Below are 7,500 nucleotides of genomic sequence, written 5' to 3' on the forward strand. Positions count from 1 at the left end.
AGCTGCTATTCAATGCCGCTGCAAGTATTACTCAGCACCGTTAGAATAAACTGTAAAACTATCAGAAGACCAATCGCAACGTTATGCGGTCCGAGCGGAGGAACAGCACTTCCTCACACCCCCGCGTCCACCGCCATACTGAGCCGCTGCACCGCCTGTCACTGTCAGCTGAGCTCCTCTGCCCCCGCCCCCACCCCCGCCCCCGCCAGCGCTCCGCATCACCAGCTCAGCCTACCTGCACGTTCCACAGCTTCTACAGTGTAGCCGCTGCCTCGGTGCAGGTCGCACGCACGCACGCGCATCTCACATGATGGCTGTCTGAGATCGCGGTTCGGATGAAGCATCGCCTGTTGCGGTGGCGGGGACAGTGGCGGTGCCACCGTGCGTGCGTGTGTGCAAGTGGATGGATGGGTGGTGGGTGCTCCTCGCGCGCGCTCATTTCTGGATTTGGTCGTTTCGAGATGGATTCACTTGTTTGTTTTATCCCTGGTTATTATCACGACCTCATATCCCTCTCTTCATTTCAACAAGCGTACTGACGTAAACGTTTATAAATGCCTTGAAGTGTGTGTGTGTGAGAGAGAAATAGAGCAGGGGATGTTGGGGCAGTATGTTGTCTTTTATCATCACTATACCACGCAACAGGATTTTTCATAATAAAAAAAAATATACAAAAATTGAATATATGCTTGAAATAAAGATCGCATGGATAAAATAATACAAATAGAAAGTTTAAGATAAGACATGCACTCGCTATGAAATGCATTCACATTGCATTTAAGTAATGAAGACTAATGGTATTACATGCAATTGCAAAGGACGCCCGCAGAACTAGCAGCCATGTTGAGTATGGCCACACAAGACGCAACGAAATATAATGGAACGAAAGAAAACAGGAAAAAGGCGATGATTGTGGAAAGAGTTCGTTAGTCGACCGATTAATTAATACATGTTCCTTCGTAAGAACTTTAATTATTAACAATTTTATAAGACAATGATCCATTTCTTGAAGCAATGCATTGAACTCTTCCTATGTGAGAGATAATTCTTTTAGAACAATGCTCCCTTACCTAACTTATATTTTTCTTCGTTATTCGAATCTTATATTAAGTCTCCCTCCATGGGGACTAATAATCTTAAATAGCACTAGAAAACATTCTCGTAATATCAATGATGTTCACACATGCACAATATTCATTACAAAAGACTATGTCTCTATGAGCCTCCCAGTGCCATACTGAGAAGAGAAAAAAATCTGCATATTAATATATTCACTTTTTCTGCATCTTTATCTTAACTTTTGATCTACCTCACTCTATCTTGCTACGCCAAATATGGATAATTAATTTACTTAAGTGGTTTCGTCGTTATTATGTGGATATTACCAATGATACAGAATATAATGATACGGAAGACGCTTGGCCACTTAATCATTATGATCATAAAAAAACAATGGAAATCATGATAATCATTTTAAAAAATAGGGATACGAACTATTAGTTACAGCGGTGGTAGAAGTTAGAAATACCACTACAACAACTATTACTATTTCTACTACTACTACTACTATTACTATTACGACTACTACTGCTGCTGTTTTACTACGAGTAGGAATTGCAATAGCAATGATAATAATAATTACGATAACAATGGTCTTAACGGTAATAACAAAGACGAAAAAGATAACCACGATGATAACCCTAATGCTGCTAATGATAATCATAAAGATGATATTGACGTTTATTATCCTTTGATCAACAACTGATCAAGCCCCGGGCACTTCGACCGCCTAAACTCCGCCCATGTTACAACGTCACCATACTGTGTTGACAAAGTGTTACCGTTTATGGGATTTCCGGAGCGTAATGCATTATAGCGCTGCCGGAACTTAGACGAACAGATAAAAAAAAAACTTTTCCTACAGTTACATAAGTATTTTTTTTTGTAATTATTGTGTATGTTGTTGTTTTTTTAGGTCACCAGTGTATGCGATAGAAATCATTCGTGTATATGTTTGTTTTTGGGTTTAGAGTATGTGGCGATCGTATACTCTTACTCTCACTCTCTCTCTCTCTCTCTCTCTCTCTCTCTCTCTCTCTCTCTCTCTCTCTATATATATATATATATATATATATATATATATATATATATATATATATATTATGTCGGTTTCTACAAGGCTGAGCAAGGTACAGTTCGTCACCAAAGGTCGTCGGATCTTAATGAATGCGGATTAATGTTTATATCATGTAGCTTTTATTGTGATGAATGTAATATTTAACTCATTATATCAAGCTAAGTGTCAACAATGTTACTTTTTTTACAAACGCTTTTTCAACCTTTATATTTAAAGGATTTTTTAAAGGTTCACATACTCAGGACTAGGGCGCCGTCTGGGTCGTTATTAATGTTCGTTGATTTTGCGAGTTAATCTATGAGCAGAACTGATTTGGCAGAAATTAGATATTAATGACTGAAATGACATGGCAAATATTTTTTTAAAAATCATGGTTGAAAAATTGCATGATCAACAGCGATGGTGAGCTGGTCTAGGCAAAAGAATCGCATGACTGACCCTAGTGATAATCTGTTTAATTGAGTCGCAAATTATTAATTGCGGCTGGACATGATAGTGAGTTGTTTATACACGTGCGTTCTAGAGTAATAGGACTTTAGCTGACAATTACTTTTACCCAAAGACCACAAAAGAAACAAGATCAAACATACTTTCCGACCGAGAGATGGTGATATGGTGAATGTGAACGAGCACTGAGATGGTCAAGAAAGCGTAGAGCTGTAAAGAAAGCCTTGCCATGAGACAAGAGTCTGTGCTACGAGGAACAATCCTCGCCAGAGGTGTGTCCGTCACGTTCCGTGGCTGATCCGCAGTCGTAATCTTCGGTGGCGTCGTATCTGCAAGACTCGCTCGCGCTGGTCGTGTGGCCGCGGCTTTGGAGGTCGTTATGTGGAAGCTCACCAGGACACTAAAATCTCCCTTACCTTCCTCAGGGGACGTAGATGTGCGGCCCGCACAACGGTCGGAGCGTGTCCATATCTGGCCTTCTATCTGACTCGAAGCTAGAGCTCACCTGAATGACGCCTGGCCTCTTGTCTGACCCGAAGCTAGAACTCACCTGAATTACGTCTGGCCTGGAGCTTGTCCTCACCGGGAAAGTGACCTCGCGCTATGCATGTCTTGGAGCGGTGTTGTTCTCACGTAGTCCTGACTCGGTGATACCTGTCCTGGAGTGCTCCCTCCCTCGCCTGGGTTATATACACGAACTTCTCTTTTGATTTAGACTCGGGATCATATCCGTACCGGGACGCGGTTGGAAATCTTGGATAAACTTTGGATCTAGGATTCCGGATGCACTGTTTTCAGCACACTATCTATCTACTGACTAATTCATCAACTATAACATCACCTTTGTGGCCTTGGTGGAATTTGAAGTTACGTCTTGTACGAGTTAGGCGCCGATACGTAAGATAGAAAAGTGAATTTCTCCGCCGTCTTCACTCGCGTAGTTGGTCTGAATGTAAAGCGAAGGTAAGCAAAGCCAAACCTGACTGTCCGGATTCACAATCGAGCTGGTTCCGAGTAGTTTGAACATGTGGCTGTTCTGGTTTCGGTCGAGATGTCAATTTGGAATATAGCATTTATTAGAACCGAAGCTTGTTAGAGTAAGTAGTTAGCGCCAGTTGAACCAGCCTTTACCCGTGTTCACGTGACGGCGAAATGAGGCGGCGTTTGGCGAATATCCGTGTCAGCTTTTTGTCCCACGCCAAACATATTCAGGTATGCTGGCTGAGTCAAGAAGAAACTCGGCGAGGAGGAGGAGAGAGAGAGGAGGAGGAGGAGGAGCGACTCGGCACTCCTTGCTCTAATGAAGATCTTTCACCGAGTTCCGAGCGGAGTGAAGGTCTTATGCCAACTCACTCATGAAGCAGTCGCCGGAGTGGGAAATTGGTTTCCTTTGCAGACTCGCTAAGCAATTACTCTGCTACTACTCATCACGAACTCTATGGGCTTGGAACGTCCTCCTGACAGGGAGACCACTCATATGGCTTGGCATGCGATGAGCTGTCGTACTGACTTCGCGATCCTTGCTTGCTGCGTGTAATAGGCACGTCTCTCGTTCGAGGCGAGCTATTCATGTTCGCTGGAATCATCTTCGCTCGCCGTTCTTCCTCCCTGCACACAAATGACGGGGGAACGGAATATTCATGACTTGCCGAAAGCATTCCAGATCCTGGCAGCTAAACTTTCGACGCAGGAGTGACTGGGAATTTGCGAGTGTAGCATTTAGGGCGTGTGTGCTGCCGTAGTAGGATTTCCCATGAAGAAATGGTATTTTCATGCATACGTCTAGGGGTAGTAGTAAAACACATACAAACACACACGCACGCGCACACACACACACACACACACACACACACACACACACACACACACACACACACACACACACACGTATGTATGTGTGTCAGTATAAAGAGAGAAAGCAAGAAGGAGAGGGATAATGAACAAAAAGAAAGACTGATAAAGATGAAAGTGAACGAAAGATATAAAATAAAGAGCAAAGCATTAAAAGCGAGCTTTTAGCCGAACGAAACAAATAGCGAATGAACCATCGGAAGAACAGTGTTTGTAGATCACTTTACACACACACGCATCGCAAATGATGATCGAAAAAAATATGCCATCATGCACCACCAGACCTTGAGGCACAAATTCATGGAAATTCAGTCATCTACTCATCACCCCTTTCGGCCATGCGATCTGAGACTATCAAATAATAAAAGTCTTTCGCTTTAAATACGAAACACAGCTGCATGGCGCCGAGGCAGGCACCTGCGATTGACCATCCAGGTAAATGGGCCTTTAATTACCTCCTTTGGCCTACTACATCCGGGTGCTTCCCATACATACATACAACTACCTGCCGAAGGGCGTCGGGCGAAAGCGAAAGAATGGGATTGAATGTTGTAGTTGGGACAGAAAGTGATAAAGTGTTTGGGTCGAATTTGGTGTTTTTGTGTCGAGACAGAAAAGAGACGCTGTTTCAATCACGGTAGAAAGGGACTTAGATTTTAGAGTCAAGAGGCTCAGAATTATTGAGTCAAGGTAGAAAGATACTTAATACTTGAGTCAAGATAGAGAATTACTTTTTTAGCGCTTAAGTCAGACAGAAAGTTGATGCTTAATTTCCCTCTACATAATAAATCATCCTTCGCAGACGATAGAAAGAATAAAGTAAACAATAGAGAAAAAAAAAATCGGGGTCATGCGTATAACCTTATTCATATATAGATACACTGTACGTATCTTAAAATGTGGGCGCGACCAGGGAAATATAGGGTCGGAGAGTCGGGGGTGGGGTGGGGGGTAGGAGGGAGTGGGGAGGCCGAAACAAGAGTGCGATTAGAGGGTCAGCAACCCAGGCGTCGAGCGCAGGTCAGCCGTCCCGAGGAAAAACGAAATGCGACAAGGAGACCGGCTTAATGGCACCTAATATGAACGCTCGAGTTATTTACACGTCGGCCGCGCCTCGTTACGATGGTAATGCAGCCGTGAGCCGGTCTTGCGTACAACGCCACGTGTAGACGAGGCGCTCCGCTTACCCCGTCCTCTTGACAGAGCGCCAGCGAGGGTAGTTAGTCTGTAATGGATTCATTCCGACCAGACTATTTGTGGGGGTCGGTGTTTTTTTTTAACTGTTCACTTACACGAGCAAGAGTGTAGACACATGTATTTATGTAAGCGTGTATGTATACGTGCTTTTGTGGTAGTGTGTGTGTTTGCTTTTCAGTGAGGAAGACACACACATACACAGATATATAGAGTAAAAAAATATGTGTATGTATAGAATCAATCTCTTTCTCCCTCTTTCTCTTTCTTTCTTTCACTCTCTCTCTGTCTCTCTCTCTCTCTCTCTCTCTCTCTCTCTCTCTCTCTCTCTCTATATATATATATATATATATATATATATATATATATATATATATATATACACATACGCACACACACACACACACACACAAATACATACATGCACATACATTCATATATCCATATACATCTTGCCTTCCTGCAACGTCCGGAGCTCAAGCATTCCAACAAGCAATACACTGAGTCATTACGCCAAGGCACAGCTCGGAACCAACTCGACTTCCATCTCAACAGAAGGCAGACAGACCTCGGCGAGAGCAAACGGCGTGAAGAACTGCTTGTTCCGAACACTTGTGAAAAAAAATGACCTTGGCTATTTTTAAGTGTTTAGGGGAACTCCTCGTGTAAAACTAGCTTGAACTGGCTTACCGGAGAGGAATGGTTGATGGTTTAAGATTTATCTTAAGAACAATAAATAAATAGGGGAAAAAAAAAATATATATATACACATAAAAAAAAAATATATATAAATATGTCTGCAGTTACTCTCTGACATGAGTCATGCTGCCTCACATGACTTGGGGATTTCTTACAAGTGTATTATGAGTAATTATGAAGAACTGTATGGCATTAGTGAGGAATTAGTAGGTATAATATTCACCGTTTTAATGATGGCCCCAAAAGGATAATTACACACATAGAGAGTTTGAAATCGTAAATATTTTTTTTTTCGGTTGAATGGACAAAAGTTGAAGGTAGAAGTTGTAATCGTATAGGGAAATGGGATAAATTAATGAATACAACCATAATGCAAAACGTATACTAAATAATGGAAGAAGTTCGGAAAAAAAACTGAACTGAAATAGTCGAAACAGCTAGAAGAAATGATAATGTTAACTGGACGTCAGAGAGAAAAAAAAAGTTGACCAATGTCAATAGCTTATTCATATCAGTAAACAGTGGAAATTATTAAAATTATATCTAGTAAATAAAGAATGTGCAAACAGAAAAAAACGCACTTAGTTCATTGAGTAAAAAAAAGAAACATGACCGTCATAATAATATAGAAATTATACTTGACATACTTGATATATTGCCATAAAGAAAGTGAATTTAAAAAATGACGAGTTGAGGAAAAAATCTAAAAAGTAAAAGACGGCGGAGAGAACACAGTAAAAAAATTATGATAAGTATAAGTAAAAATAAAAATAGAATAGGAAAGTATGGGGTAAAATATGATAAGCAAAAGATACCATAATATACAAAAAGGCAAAGAAAGTTAGGGAAAAGCAAAGACGGTAAAGACAGAATAAATCATATGACAGAACGAGACAAGGAAAAAGATGGTACAAAAAATACCTCGCTCTTTTAAACAAGCAAACAAACAAACAAAATATCCAGAATGTTAAATCCACGGAAAAAAAAAAATACAAATTGTTTTTGAAAATAAGATTTTTTTCAAGTTATTCATAGATCTTTCGCTAAATTCACATGGAACGGTGTAACTAATATATATCTTATATATGCCAATATCTTATATCTCAGATCTTATACCTTTGAAATAACCTTTGGGAACATATGGTCTAATTAGATACAATTAACAAGCATAA

The 7,500-nt window shown here is 40.9% G+C and overlaps 1 protein-coding gene across 2 annotated transcripts in view; it reads right to left on the minus strand.

Moving 5' to 3' along the window:
* Positions 1-7,500, minus strand: part of LOC122250178 (uncharacterized) — a 48,560-nt gene that overhangs the window by 15,459 nt on the left and 25,601 nt on the right. The window contains exon 1 of one of the 2 annotated variants that reach the window (XM_043011513.2): positions 1-141. This exon is cut by the window's left edge and continues 841 nt beyond it. The exons of the other annotated variant lie outside the window; for it this stretch is intronic. The gene's annotated coding sequence lies outside the window, so the exon portion shown is untranslated. Of the gene's footprint in view, positions 142-7,500 lie in introns of those variants that run through there. 2 annotated transcript variants of the gene reach the window in all.

This window comes from Penaeus japonicus, unplaced genomic scaffold, assembly GCF_977035675.1.
Source record: "Penaeus japonicus unplaced genomic scaffold, GWHDUDI00000001_assembly GWHDUDI00000019, whole genome shotgun sequence".
NCBI lineage: Eukaryota > Metazoa > Arthropoda > Malacostraca > Decapoda > Penaeidae > Penaeus > Penaeus japonicus.